At 44.8% G+C, this 15,660-nt stretch overlaps 1 long non-coding RNA gene across 1 annotated transcript in view; it reads left to right on the top strand.

Moving 5' to 3' along the window:
* LOC144577175 (uncharacterized) overlaps nucleotides 1-14,566 on the top strand; it is a 90,729-nt gene extending 76,163 nt beyond the window's left edge. Inside the window, exon 2 of the long non-coding RNA XR_013520572.1 lies at nucleotides 13,852-14,566. This is a non-coding gene — a long non-coding RNA (uncharacterized LOC144577175). The remainder of the gene's footprint in view (nucleotides 1-13,851) is intronic.
* Nucleotides 14,567-15,660: the final 1,094 nt, after the last annotated feature.

Raw genomic sequence — 15,660 nt, 5'->3', positions numbered from 1 at the left:
TGTTGGATTTTGTGAATTGATACCTACATTTCTTTCAACTTTCCCCCCATAATTTTCATCCTTTCTTTCTGCATTACATTTGGGACTATTTCCTCAACTTTGTCTTCCAGCCCTTCTGAGGGACTGTGTTAAAGAAACTTCTCTTCTTGGGTCCACAAAAGGCGTGGTTTCAAAGGCAGGAATTACCCAGCTCCATGTCTCTATCCGGGGACCAGAGGGGTTTCAAATGTAAAGTTATTTGTCTGGGTTTCCCACACACAGGCTAGGTAGGCAAAGTCAGGTGGGGCTCCTTTGTCCCAGAAATCATGTGGAAAGCTCTGGGAAGAGGGTGCTCTGTAACTCTGGGCTGTGGACAAAGTAGCCAATCTGGTATCAGAGTCAAAGATTAATCACTCCAGAGAAAGTCTGAAAGAACTCCTCTCATTGAATGAGAACATGAATGGGGAGGGAATAACTCAAGGGTTAAAACTTCAGCTGCTCTTTACCTTAAGGGATATCCCTATCTGGATTCCCCTACCACAACAGCAAGGGGGCTGTCTCTCTCTCTGTCTCTGTCTCTCTCTCTCTCTCTTTCTCTCTCTAATAAATTGCTCTTCTGCAAAACTCTTTGGGTCCGCGATATTTATTCAAACAGCAGACTCACTGTGCCTTTTGGGGTCCCTTTCTCGTTCTTTGCAGTTAGAGAGGTCAAAAACCTCTTCAGAACAGGGGGCTGGGTATGCTCCCCTGGTTACATCTGTTGGCGAGCCAGCCAGGAGACATTGAACTTCAGAATGGTGTGGTATTGGACCCCATTCACTTGCCAATCTGTCCTTTCCCTTCTTTTAAATTTGTTAAGGAGGTAAAAACCAGGTGCCTGTTAGCCATCTGAGTGTGACTAGCATGGCCACTGGACTAAAGACATGGGTGTCAGGCTTTCTGGGAATGGACTCTCTAACAACCCCTGGCTCTTTGGAACTGGGGGCCCTGGTCAGCCCTAAACCAGCTTCCCTTTCTTACCTGTGTTTAATTTCTTTCTTTCTCTGGGCCAAGCTGAGGGTCAGTAGGAGGACAGAGTGGTGGTCCCAAACTCCCAGTTCAGTCTGTTTGAGGTTGTGGCTCCACTTAGACCTCCTAAGAAAGCCACCCCCAGCCTTTCAGACCCCAACCTGCTGGGTCCAGATTTCCATAAGGAAAACTTCTTCCTAGCTCTTTCCTCTAAGATATTTTCTACACATGAGGCTATTACCCTTCTTGCTAGGACTTTTAGCCTTTTGGGGTGGCACGCCCATGGTGCCCTCAGGCTCATGCCTATGAGGACCTCCTACAGGATAAATACACAGGGCCAGTTCCCTTAGTCTGCAGTGCTAGGTTATGTCCTAACAGAGCCAGAGTCTATCAGTGGGTACTGGAGGCCATAGGATATTTTATTTTTTTGTCATCCTCAATTTCCCTATCCAACTGAGTGGTGCCTCAATCAGATAACATATAATTTTTCTTGCCTAGAATTGGCTCTATGTAAGGCATAACTCCTCCATCTAGAATACTATAGTCAGACCTGGTCCAAGGCTCAAATACGACCCACGACCCTAGGGCAAATTCCTAGAATGGAAAGTGGGGTGGGGAAGAAGGCCCAGGTCCGGCATTGTTCCAGGCTTGGCCATGTGGCCAGCCATTACCTTCTTTAAGATTGTTCTGCTTGGAGGCCCTCCTCAAGGAGTTTATCCTCCTGGGGCAGGTTTATGGTCAGGCTTATGTTAATTGAACTCTTGCTAGGGAATTTTGGCACCCATCACCCAAGACTCACTGGCCTAGTTCTTCAAGGATGCGCCAGTACAGGGCCACTAAGCCTGGCAGTCCCCATGTCCTTATGGTGGCCAAAGAGGATATTAGACAGTGAGGGTGTGCCCATGATGCTGGTAAGCATAATTAAACCCAGCACATGGGGGCAGGGAGAAGATGATCATGCATGTAGGGCACAAGGAAACTATAAGGTGCTGTAACTGGGGGATGCTCCAGGGCTAGCAGTTGCAAGAAATACCATGGGATGCAGGCATTCCTGTGTTTAGTTTCAGATGGGTGCTGCTCTTCCCAAAGCAAATCGCCCTGAAAGTGTATCCTGGATAACTGGGACCAATTTGACCTACAGCATGGCTGTGATATCCTCTGTCTAGTGGAGAAACTTGACCTCCTAAGGGAAATATATATATCATAACACTCTTCTACAATTAGACCTGTTCTGTAAGAGGGAAGGTAAATGGATTGAGGTCCCCTAAGTGCAAGTTTTCTTTACTCTAAGGGATAATCCTCAGCTGTGTAAGGCTTATAACCTATGCCCTACTCGCCCCTCATCAGGACTAACTACCCCCATACTTAGGATTCCCTGTGGCTCCTCCCTCCACTGATACTGACCAGGTCTCCTCAGCTCCTGTAACCCAAGAGGAATCAGAAAAGGCCAAGATATCTCAGGCTACTAAGATGCCCCAACTCTGCCCCCTACAAGCAACTGAAGGAGAATTTGGCCCAACCAAGGTGCACACTCCCTTTTCACTTTCTGACTTACAGCAAATCAGGGCGGACTTAGGAAAATTTTCAGATGACCCGGACAAGTACATAGATGTTCTGCAGGGCCTGGGTCAGTCCTTTAATTTAGATTGGAAAGATACCATGTTATTGCTTAGTCAAACCCTAACCAGCAATGAGAGAGGCTGCTCTAGCAGCAGCTCAAGAGTTTGGAGACACCTGGTACCTTAGTCAAGTACATGACCAAATGACATCAGAGGAGAAGGATAGATTCCCTACAGGTAGACAGGCAGTCCCTAGCACGGACCGTTGCTGGGATCCTGACTCAGAACAGGGTAACTGGAGTTGTAGGCATCTATTGACCTGCATACTTGAGGGACTAAGGCGAACTAGGAAAAGGCCCATGAATTATGCAATGTTATCCACCATAACTCAGAGAAAGGAAGAAAACCCAACAGCCTTCCTTGAGGGGTTATTGGAGCCCTTGAGAAAATATACTCTCCTGTCATCAGACTCCATTGAGGATCAGGTAATACTAAAAGACAAATTTATTATGCAACCAGCAGTGGACATTAGAAGGAAGCTCCAGAAGCTGGCCCTGGGGCCAGAACAGAGTCTAGAATCATTATGAAACCTAGCAAACTCAGTGTTCTATAGTAGAGACCAGGAGGAACAGGCCAAAAGGAACAGGAGGGACAAGAGAAAAGCTGCAGTCCTAGTCATGGCCTTCAGGCAAGCAGACCCAAGGGGCTCGGAAGAGGGAAAGTCTTGGGTTAGCCGCCAGTCTGGCAGAGCTTGCTACCACTGTGGCCAAACCCCTATACGCTCTGACTAAGGAAACCCAAAAGGCTAACACCCATCTAATACACCCATCTGTAACTGAGGCAGCCTTGGCACTACTGGAGTTTCCAGCTCTAAGCCTTCCTACAGGGAATGGCTTCTCCCTATATGTTACGGAAAAGTCAGGAGTGGCACTTTTCTGTAACATATGTAAGAAAAAGTAGCACTTTTCCTTCCTTAGGTATGGTGGCATAGCTAAGTAAGGAAATTGATGCAGTAACAAAAGGTTGGCCCCACTGCTTGCAGGTCATAGCTGTGGTGGCTATACTGGTCTCAGAAGCTGTTAAAATAGTGCAAGGGGAAGATCTAACTGTATGGACTTCACATGATGTAGCTGGAATTCTGGCCTCTAAAGGAGGCTTATGGCTGTCCGACAATCACCTACTTAAATATCGGGCCTTAGTGCTTGAAGAGCCTGTACTTCAGCTGCACACATGTGCAGCCCTCAACCCAGCCACTTTTCTTCCTGAAAAGGCACAGACACGGAACATGACTGTCAGCAGGTTATAGCTCAGAAATATGTGGCTCAAGAGGATCTCTTAGAAACTCCTCTAGCCAATGCTGACCTTAACCTATACACTGACGGAAGTTCTTTTATAGAAAATGGATTTCAGGAGGCAGGATATGCAGTAGTCAGTGATCGAACAGTGCTTGAAAGTAATTCCCTTCCTCCTGGAACTAGTGCCCAGCTGGCAGAACTAGCAGCCCTTCCTTGAGCTCTAAAATTGGGAAAAGGAAAGGGAATAAACATATATACAGATTCCACATATGCTTACCTGGTTCTGCATGCTCAGGCTGCCATATGGAAGGAAAGAGGGTTCCTAACCTCAGCAGGAACTCCCATTAAATATCAGAAGGAAATATTAGACTTATTACAAGCTGTCCAAGCACCCAAAGAGGTACCAGGGTCACCAGAAAGGAGATGAGGAAGAAGCAAAGGGCAATTGCCAAGCTAACCTAGAAGCAAAAAGGGCAGCTAGACAAAAATTTACAGAAGGACCTTTAATATGGGAAAACCCTCTCCAGCAAACTAAACCTCAATACTCATCAGAAGAGGTAGAGTGGGCAGTCTCCCAGGGACATCATCTTCTTCCTTCAGGATGGTCAGCTACTGAGGAGGGAAAAGTACTCCTACCTGCTGCCAGCCTGTGGAAAGTACTTAAAACCCTGCATTGAAACTTCCATATGGGTATAGAGAATACCCATTGAATGGCCAAATCTATATTGACAAAAAAAGGTCTCTTCAAGGCTGTCCAACAAATAGTCAAGGGATGTGAAATATGCCAGAAAAATAATCCTTTGGCACATTGCAAAGCTCCTCCTGGGGAGCAGCGAGCTGGTCATTACCCAGATGAGGACTGGCAAATGGACTTTACCCCTATGCCTAAGTCTCAGGGATATCCATATCTGTTAGTATGTGTAGATACCTACACAAACTGGGTTGAGGCTTTCCCCTGTAGAACAGAAAAAGCCCAAGAGGTAATAAAAGTCCTGATGAAATAATCCCTACATTCCAACTCCCTCGCTGTCTTCAAAGCAATAACAGCCCCGCCTTCAAACTTGCAGTGACCCAAGGAACTTCCAAAGTGCTAGGAATACAGTATCATCTCCACTGTGCTTGGAGGCCTCAGTCCTCAGGGACAGTGGAAAAGATGAATGAAATTCTTAAGAGACAAAGAAACTGGCACAGGAAACCCACCTCCCGTGGCCATCTCTATGACCGACAGCACTCTTAAGGGCTCGAAACTCTCTCAGAAAATAGGACTCAGCCCCTATGAGGTGCTTTATGAATGGCCCTTTCTTACTACTGATCTTGTAGTAGACAAGGAACAGCAAATCTGATAAAAGATACAACCTCCTTGGCTAAGTAGCAACAGGCTCTTAGGGCCTTACCTGAAGGAAACCCTAGGGAAAAAGGGAAAGAGTTGTTCTGCCCTGGAGACTTGGTGCTTGTTAATCTCTCCTCTCAGACTCCCTCTCTAGGCCCATCTTGGGAAGGACCATTTTCAGTTACTCTGTCTACCCCAATGGCAGTTAAGGTGGTGGGAACTGACTCATGGATTCATCACACTGGGCTGAGCCTTGGACCCTCCTGAAGAAAATCATAGGCCTCCACTCCACAGCCTGAAGTTCCAGGAGATGACCCTTTGTACACCTGCGAGCCGTTAGAGGATCTACATCTGCTCTTCTGACAAGATCCCCAGAAAGTAACTGCTCATGAGTCTGATTTACAGCCTGGCATTGACAGGACTATCACTCTTAAATTTACTATTTGTGACCGGATTCTATGCGGTCGCCCCTATGGATTGGCCTACATCTTATAAACTCTCCCTCAAATCATGCAGAGCTTTAGGTCCCTTGGTCACCAATCTACAAATTCCATCTGCCTCAAACTTCACTTGTGTGAATTCTACTAACAACTCCAGTGCTTCCCTGTGCCAAAACTTGGTTGCCTTACCCCCAGGCCTCAACTGCCTAGCACCAGGCTTATTCTTTGTTTATGGCACAAAAGCTTACCACTGCCTGAACAATACCCCTGGGCAAATATGCCTCCTCTCCTTCCTAGTGCCCCCATGACAATTTACACTGACTCTCAGGTGCAGCGTCTTCTCTTGCCAAGGCCACACCATACTTGAACCCCAATTATTCCTTTCATAGTGGGGGCCAGAATAATAGGAGCTCTTGCTACTGGCATTGGAGGAATTGCTACCTCTACTCAGTTTTACTATAAGCTATCCTAGGAGTTAAATGATGACGTGGAAAAGGTTGCTAATTCTCTCTGCAGAAGCAGCTTAACTCTTTAGCTGCCATGGCTCTTCAAAATAGAAGGGCCTTGGATCTGCTAACAGCAGAGAGAGGAGGAATCTGTGTCTATTTAGGAGAAGAATGCTGGTACTTTGTAAACCAATCGGGTATTGTCTTAAACAAAGTTAAAAGAACTCAGAAGTCAATTGAACACAGGGCTAGATCCTTCAAGAAACAGGATCACAGAGCTTAACAACTGGCTGACCTGTCCCTACCCTCTCCTAGGCAGTTTAGAACCATTCTATCATTGCTGGCCTTCAGGCCTCTCATCTTTTTTTTTATTGCATTTTCGGTTTTAAGGTACAGGTGCAGAACATGCAAGACAGTTGCATAGGTACACACATGGCAGTGTGTTTTGCTTCCTTTCTCCCCTGCACCCACATTTGGCATTTCTCCCCAGGCTATCCCTCTCCAGCTCCCCCCGCGACCCTCCCCTTTTCCCCCCAGTAGACCCCAGTGTTTAATACTCCCCTCCCTGTGTCCATGTGTTCTCATTTTTCATCACCCACCTATGAGTGAGAATATGCGGTATTTCATTTTCTGTTCTTGTGTCAGTTTGCTGAGAATGATGTTCTTCACATTCATCCATGTCCCTACAAAGAACACGAACTCATCATTTTTGATTGCTGCATAATATTCCATGGTGTATATGTGCCACATTTTCCCAATCCAGTCTATCATCAATGGGCATTTTGGTTGGTTCCAGGTCTTTGCTATTGTAAACAGTGCTGCAATGAACATTCGTGTGCATGTGTCCTTATAGTAGAACGATTTATAGTCCTTTGGATATATACCCAGTAATGGGATTGCTGGGTTAAATGGAATTTCTATTTCTAAGGCCTTGAGGAATCGCCACACTGTCTTCCACAATGGTTGAACTAATTTACACACCCACCAACAGTGTGAAAGTGTTCCTTTTTCTCCACATCCTCTCCAGCATCTGTTGTCTCCAGATTTTTTTAATGATTGCCATTCTAACTGGCTTGAGATGGTATCTCAATGTGGTTTTGATTTGCATCTCTGATGACCAGTGATGATGAACATTTTTTCATATGATTGTTGCCCTCATATATGTCTTCTTTTGTAAAGTGTCTGTTCGTATCCTTTGCCCATTTTTGAATGAGCTTGTTTATTTTTGTCCTGTAAATCTGTTTGAGTTCTTTGTAAATTCTGGATATCTGCCCTTTGTCAGATGGGTAAACTGCAAAAATTTTTTCCCATTCTGTTGGTTGCCGATTCACTCTAGTGACTGTTTCTTTTGCCTTGCAGAAGCTGTGGAGTTTGATTAGGTCCCATTTGTCTATTTTGGCTTTTATTGCCAATGCTTTTGGTGTTTTGTTCATGAAGACCTTGCCTACTCCTATGTCCTGAATGGTTTTGCCTAGATTTTCTTCTAGGGTTTTTATGGTGCCAGGTCTTATGTTTAAGTCTTTAATCCATCTGGAGTTAATTTTAGTGTAAGGTGTCAGGAAGGGGTCCAGTTTCTGCTTTCTGCACATGGCTAGCCAGTTTTCCCAACACCATTTATTAAACAGGGAATCCTTTCCCCATTGCTTGTTTTTGTCAGGTTTATCAAAGATTGTATGGTTGTAGATATGTTGTGTTGCCTCCAATGCCTCTGTTTTGTTCCATTGGTCTATATCTCTGTTTTGGTACCAGTACCATGCTGTTTTGATTACTGTAGCCTTGTAGTATAGTTTGAAATCCAGTAGTGTGATGCCCCCCGCTGTGTTCTTTTTGCTTAGAATTGACTTGGCTATGTGGGCTCTCTTTTGGTTCCATATGAAGTTCATGGTGGTTTTTTCCAGTTCTGTGAAGAAAGTCAATTGTAGCTTGATAGGGATAGCATTGATTCTGTAAATTACTTTGGGCAGTATAGCCATTTTCATGATAGTAATTCTTCCTAACCATGAACATGGAATATTTCTCCATCTGTTTGTGTCCTCTCTTATTTTGTTGAGCAGTGGTTTGTAGTTTTCCTTGAAGAGGTCCCTTACGTTCCTTGTGAGTTGTATTCCTAGGTATTTTATTCTTTTTGTAGCAATTGTGAATGGCAGTTCGTTCTTGATTTGGCTTTCTGTAAGTCTGTTATTGGTGTAGAGGAAGGCTTGTGAGTTTTTCACATTGATTTTATATACTGAGACATTGCTGAAGTTGCTTATCAGTTTCAGGAGTTTTTGGGCTGAGGCGATGGGGTCTTCTAGGTATACTATTATGTCATCTGCAAATAGAGACAATTTGGCTTCCACCTTTCCTATTTGAATACCCTTTGTTTCTTTTTCTTGCCTGATTGCTCTGGCTAGAACTTCCAGTACTATATTGAATAGGAGTGGTGAAAGAGGGCATCCTTGTCTAGTGCCGGATTTCAAAGGGAATGCTTCCAGTTTTTGCCCATTCAGTATGATATTGGCTGTTGGGTTGTCGTAAATAGCTTTTATTACTTTGAGATACGTTCCGTCAATACCGAGTTTATTGAGGGTTTTTAGCATAAAGAGCTGTTGAATTTTGTCGAATTCCTTCTCTGTGTCAATTGAGATAATCATGTGGTTTTTGTTTTTGATTCTGTTTATGTGGTGAATTACATTTATAGACTTGCGTAGGTTGAACCAGCCTTGCATCCCCAGGATGAATCCTACTTGATCATGATGGATAAGTTTTTTGATGTGCTGTTGCAATCGGCTTGCCAATATTTTCTTGAAGATTTTTGCATCTATGTTCATCATGGATATGGGCCTGAAGTTTTCTTTTCCTGTTGGATCTCTGCTGGGTTTTGGTGTCAGGATGATGTTGGTCTCATAAAATGATTTGGGAAGGATTCCCTCTTTTTGGATTATTTGGAATAGTTTCAGAAGGAATGGTACCAGCTCCTCTTTGTGTGTCTGGTAGAATTCGGCTGTGAACCCATCTGGACCTGGGCTTTTTTGTGTGTGGTAGGCTCTTAATTGCTGCCTCGACTTCTGACCTTGTTATTGGTCTATTCATAGTTTCAGCTTCCTCCTGGTTTAGGCTTGGGAGGACACAGGAGTCCAGGAATTTATCCATTTCTTCCAGGTTTATTAGTTTATGTGCATAGAGTTGTTTGTAATATTCTCTGATGATGGTTTGAATTTCTGTGGAATCTGTGGTGATTTCCCCTTTGTCATTTTTTATTGCATCTATTTGGTTGTTCTCTCTTTTCTTTTTTTATCAATCTGGCTAGTGGTTTGTCTATTTTGTTGATCTTTTCAAAAAAACAGCTCTTGGATTTATTGATTTTTTTGAAGGGTTTTTCATGTCTCTATCTCCTTCAGTTCAGCTCTGATCTTAGTTATTTCTTGTCTTCTGCTAGGTTTTGAGTTTTTTTTTTATCTTGCTCCTCTAGCTCTTTCAATTTTGATGATAGGGTGTCAATTTTGGATCTCTCCATTCTCCTCATATGGGCGCTTATTGCTATATATTTTCCTCTAGAGACTGCTTTAAATGTGTCCCAGAGATTCTGGCATGTTGTGTCTTCGTTCTCATTGGTTTCGAAGAACTTCTTTATTTCTGCCTTCATTTCATTGTTTATCCAGTCAACATTCAAGAGCCAGTTGTTCAGTTTCCATGAAGCTGTGCGGTTATGGGTTAGTTTCTGAATTCTGAGTTCTAACTTGATTGCACTATGGTCTGAGAAGCTGTTTGTTATGATTTCAGTTGTTTTGCATTTGCTGAGGAGTGATTTACTTCCAATTATGTGGTCAATTTTTGAGTAGGTGTGATGTGGTGCTGAGAAGAATGTATATTCTGTGGATTTGGGGTGGAGAGTTCTGTAGATGTCTATCAGGTTTGCTTGTTCCAGGTCTGAGTTCAAGCCCTGGATATCCTTGTTGATTTTCTGTCTGGTTGATCTGTCTAATATTGACAGTGGAGTGTTAAAGTCTCCCACTATTATTGTGTGGGAGCCTAAGTCTCTTTGTAAGTCCTTAAGAACTTGTTTTATGTATCTGGGTGCTCCTGTATTGGGTACATATATGTTTAGAATCGTTAGCTCTTCTTGTTGTATCGATCCTTTTACCATTATGTAATGGCCTTCTTTGTCTCTTTTGATCTTTGTTGCTTTAAAGTCTATTTTATCAGAGATGAGAATTGCAACTCCTGCTTTTTTTTTGCTCTCCATTTGCTTGGTAAATCTTCCTCCATCCCTTTATTTTGAGCCTTTGAGTATCCTTGCATGTGAGATGGGTTTCCTGGATACAGCACACTGATGGGTTTTGGTTTTTTATCCAATTTGCCAGTCTGTGTCTTTTGATTGGTGCATTTAGTCCATTTACATTTATGGTTAATATTGTTATGTGTGAATTTGATACTGCCATTTTGAGGCTAGCTGGCTGTTTTGCCTGTTAGTTGATGTAGATTCTTCATTATGTTGATGCTCTTTAGCATTCAGTGTGATTTTGGAATGGCTGGTACTGGTTGTTCCTTTCTGTGTGTAGTGCCTCTTTCAGGAGCCCTTGTAAAGCAGGCCTGCTGGTGACAAAATCTCTGAGTACTTGCTTGTTCACAAAGGATTTTATTTTTCCTTCAGTTATGAAGCTCAGTTTGGCTGGATATGAAATTCTGGGTTGAAAGTTCTTTTCTTTAAGGATGTTGAATATTGGCCCACACTCTCTTCTGGCTTGTAGGGTTTCTGCCGAGAGATCTGCTAAGGGAGACCTGTGGGGATCGCTCGTGTGTGAGGCCCCTAGGAAATGGGCCTCACCATATGATGAGCTTGAGCCCAGACACAGATCCCTGGTTGGGGGAGTCGAGCTGAGGGAAAGCAGGAACCGAGAGAGGGACTATGTTATTCTAAATAATTAACAGACATTACTTTATGGATATGAGGACTTGGGAGGCAATGTGTCCACTTTTGGCACCTTATGTTTATTGCTTGATTGTGTTACCCTTGTTACCTTCATTGTAAAATATTAACTTAAGTATTTGCACTTGGTAACTTACTTTCCATAACTTACTGGGTGTAACTGTAACTTACTTACTATAGCTTACAGAGCATAACTGTAACTTACTTACCATAGCTTACAGGGCGTGACTGTAACTTACTTACCTTGACCTATTGGGCATAACCTACTTACTGGAAGTAACCTACTTACTGGGCGTAACCTGGTTACTGGGCTTCAGTTACTTACTGGGCGTAACTTAGTGGGTGTAACTTGCTTACTGTAACTTAAGTATGTTGATCTGGCATAAACAACTTTAACTTCAGAAAAGTATATAATGAAACATATTGCAAAAATAAAATTGCTGCATGAGCATAGCGCATGTAGCTCTCCAGACCTTGCTCTTTTCTATCTCCTTTTTTTCCGGCGCATGCTTTTTTCCAGGTTTGGGACCCTCTCGCTGGACGAGATTCCCAGGCTCGCGTTCAGTTCACAACAGCTGGCGCCCGACGTGGGGCAAGTCAGTTCACAACAATCTGCTGTGAGTCTGATGGGCTTCCCTTTGTGGGTTACCCGACCTTTCTCTCTGGCTGTCCTTAGTATTTTCTCCTTTATTTCAACCCTGGTGAATCTGACGATTATGTGCCTTGGAGTTGCTCTTCTTGTGGAATATCTTTGTGGTGTTCTCTGTATTTCCTGCATTTGAGTGTTAGCCTGTCTTGTTAGGTTGGGGAAATTTTCCTGGATAATATCCTGAAGAGTATTTTCCAGCTTGGATTCATTCTCTTCATCATATTCTGGTATGCCTATCAAACGTAGGTTAGGTCTCTTCACATAGTCCCACATTTCTTGGAGACTTTGTTCATTCCTTTTTGTGCTTTTTTTCTCTAATCTTGGTTTCTCATTTTATTTCATTGAGTTGATCTTCGACTTCTGATATTCTTTCTTCTGCTTGGTCAATTCGGCTGTTGAAACTTGTGCATGCTTCGTGAAGTTCTCATATTGTGTTTTTCAGCTCCTTCAATTCATTCATATTCCTCTCTGAGTTATCCATTCTTGTTATCATTTCCTCGAATCTTTTTTCAAATCTTTTTTCAAGGTTCTTAGTTTCTTTGTATTGATTTAAAACATGTTCTTTTAGCTCACAAAAGTTTCTCATTATCCACCTTCTGAAGTCTAATTCCATCATTTCATCACAGTCATTCTCCGTCCAGCTTTGTTCCCTTGCTGGTGAGGAGTTTTGGTCCTTTGTAAGAGGCAAGGTGTTCTAGTTTCAGGTGTTTTCCTCCTTTTTGTGCTGGTTTCTTCCCATCTTTGTGGATTTATCCACCTGTCATCTGAGTAGTTGCTGACTTTTCGATTGGGTCTCTGAGTGGACGCCCAGATTGTTGATGATGAAGTATTTCTGTTACTTGGTTTTCCTTCTATCAGTCTAGCCCCTTTCCTGTATGACTGCTGAGGTCCACTCCAGTCCCTGCTAGTCTGGGGTGCACCTGTAGCAGCTGCGGAACAGTGAGGGATGCTACCAGTTTCTTTTTCTGCTATCTTGGTCCCCAAATGATGCCTGCCAAATGTCAGTCTTCTGGATATAGAGGGGTCAGGGAGCTGCTTGAGGAGACAGTCTGTACTTTATAGGAGCTCAGTGCTGAGCTGTGAGCTCTGTTGTTCATTCAGGGCTGTTAGGCTGCTACATTTAATTCTGCTGCAGCAGAACTCATTAAAAAAAAAAAACCCTTTTTTTCTCAGATGCTCTGTCTCGGGGGGTTGGGGCTTTCTTTAGGAGTGTCCATTGCACTGTCCTGCCCAGCTTGGAGGCAGTCTAGGCACTGTTTGCCTGCTGAGGCTTCGCCCTGCTGGTGTGAGGTCTGCCCTTTTGCTGCAGGCTCTGCCCTGCTGCTGTGGTCTCCGCCCTGCTGCCACGGGCTACACCCTGTGGCAGGGTCTCTCTGTTGTGGCGGGTTGCCTCGGCAACGGCAGGCTGTGTCAGCAATGGGCGTGTACCTCAGTAGGGGCGGATTGCCTCAGTAATGGCGGATGCCCCTCCCCCACTGAGCTGCACCATCCTGGTTTCAGCTGTGCCCACAGTGAAACTCTCCACCCAGAGCGTTTGAAATCGCCGTTTTGTTTGTCTCACTGTGCTGGCCCCAACGCTGTTTCCCTGGAATCTCCTGACCTGGCTCACTGTCCAAGTCCCGTTCAATCAGATGGATATGCCAATCTGTCCTCTCAAGTCTCAGATTGCTTGTTCAACAGGGCTCCCAAACCCGTGCGCTTTGCACTGGCCACCGGCTGCACCAGCCAAAACCTCTTTGCTGGCGCCCCGTGTCTCTTTTATACCTGGGAATTTCCCCATTCTGTGGGCAACAAAGATCTGTCTGGAAATGTGGCCCTGACTCACCCTCTGTGCATTCACTGAGAGCTTCAATCCTGGGTTGTTCTCACCGTGCCATCTTGAGTCCGTCCTCATCTTTTTTTTTTTTTTGAGACGGAGTTTTGCTCTTGTTACCCAGGCTGGAGTGCAATGGCGTGATCTCGGCTCACCACAACCTCCGCCTCCTGGGTTCAGACAATTCTCCTGCCTCAGCCTCCTGAGTAGCTGGGATTAAAGGCACGTGCCACCATGCCCAGCTAATTTTTTGTATCTTTAATAGAGATGGGGTTTCACCATGTTGACCTAGATGGTCTTGATCTTTTGACCTCGTGATCCACCTGCCTTGGCCTCCCAAAGTGCTGGGATTACACGCTTGAGCCACTGCTCCTGGCCCAGGCCTCTCATCTTTAACCTTCTTGTCAAATTCGTTTCTTCTAGAATTGAGTCCATGAGGCTACAAATGGTCCTGCAAATGGAACCCTGGATGTCCTTGGCTCATGAGCTCTATCGTGGACTTCTGGATCAACCTGCACCCCTGGAAGACTCTCATTTGGAGGAACCTCAACTTCAGGGCCCCTTCTACACCCCAATTCAGCAGGAAGTAGTTGGAGAGTGATCAACGCCCATGACAGCAGTTGGACTTTCCTGTTCAGAGGGGGGACTGAGGGACTGTGTTAAAGAAACTCCTCTTTCTGGGTCCACAAGGGGTGTGGTTTCAAAGGCAGGAATTTCCCAGTTCCATGCCTCCATCTGGGGACCAGAGGAGTTTCAAATGTAAAGTTCTTTGTCTGGGTTTCCTGCGCATGGGCTTGGTAGAGAAGGCCAGCTAGGGCTCCTTTGTCCTAAAACTTCCACTGAAAGCTCTGGGAGGAGGGGGTTCTGTAACTCAGAGCTGTGGACCAAGTAGCCAATCTGATATCAGAGTCAAAGATCAATCACTCCAGAGGAAGTTTGAAAGAACTCCTCTCATTGGACGAGAACATGAATGGGGAGGAAATAACTCAAGGGTTAAAACTTCAGCTGCTGGTTACCTGAAAGGATAGCCCTCTCTGGATTCCCCTCCCACAACAGTGTGGGAGCTCTCTCTCTCTCTCTCTCTCTCTGTCTCTCTCTCTCTCTCTCTCTCTGTCTAATAAATCGCTCTTCTGCAAAACTCTTTGCATTTGCAATATTTATTTGAACAGGAAACTCACCATGCCTATGGGACGCTTTTCCCCATTCTTCGGGGTTAGAGAGGCCAAGAAGCTCTCGAGAACTGGGAGCTGGGTATGCCCGCACCCCCCCCACCCCGTTACACTTCTCTGAGACATTTGCTTTCAAGAGCTCTGGCTGTCCTTGCTTATTCACTCATATTTAGTTGCAAATATGCATAGGTAGAATATATGGACTATGCCCCCTCTCAGAATCAAAGCAAGAAAAGCTTTTTAAAGGGCGATTTTGTAATACCAAAATGAATGAGGGTCACCCTCTAATAATACTACTGTGTAAGTTTCCAAACTGCATGGATGATGTTAAGCAGCAGCTGGCAAACCAGCCACAGAGGAGGCAGAAGAATACACACAGATTTCCCTCACTGCACACACCCATGCTCACGCTCGTGTCTGGCCACACATGTCACGTATCAACCCATTAAAAAGGAAACATCAAAGATGGCCGACCACTAACAGCTCAGGATTGTAGCTCCCAGTGAAAGCCCAGAGAACGAGACGACGCCACACTTTTAGACAAATTTTCGTCACTCACCGATCAGCCGATTCCCAGTGGAGGAGCCCCACGGGTCGCCAGCGCGACTCTTGTGGCCGCCGCAGCGGTTTTGCCGGCGTCTCGGTGCAGCAGCTCTTCATGCAGAGCCAACGGGACTGCTTCCCCTACTGACCGGAGTTTGGAGCTCCGGGAAGTCAGAGCCGCTTGTTGTGGACTCAAGAGGGAAGCCAGACCAGAGATTCCCGGGCAGAAGAGCACCATCAGTCTTACCGCTGCTATTTAGGCCACCACAGTGGGTTGCTCAGATCCCAACACTGGGAATCAATAAGTTGGACGTCGACTCAGAAAACTAATTAGAAAGGTGGTTCATCTACAATGAAGGGAAAAAAACAGCCTAAGAAGGCCGAGTATACTCAAAATCAGAACCCATCAGCAACAGAACAAGCCCTGATGGAAAAGGACTCATCAGTAACGGAACAAGCCCTGATGGAAAAGGACTGTGTTCCATTATCTGAAGTAGGCTTTAAAAGGTGGATGATAAGA

The sequence above is a fragment of the Callithrix jacchus genome, chromosome 7 (genome assembly GCF_049354715.1).
Source record: "Callithrix jacchus isolate 240 chromosome 7, calJac240_pri, whole genome shotgun sequence".
NCBI classification, from domain to species: Eukaryota; Metazoa; Chordata; class Mammalia; order Primates; family Cebidae; genus Callithrix; species Callithrix jacchus.
Note: the sequence above shows the minus strand (reverse complement) of the source record. Positions and strands in the feature narration are given on the sequence as shown.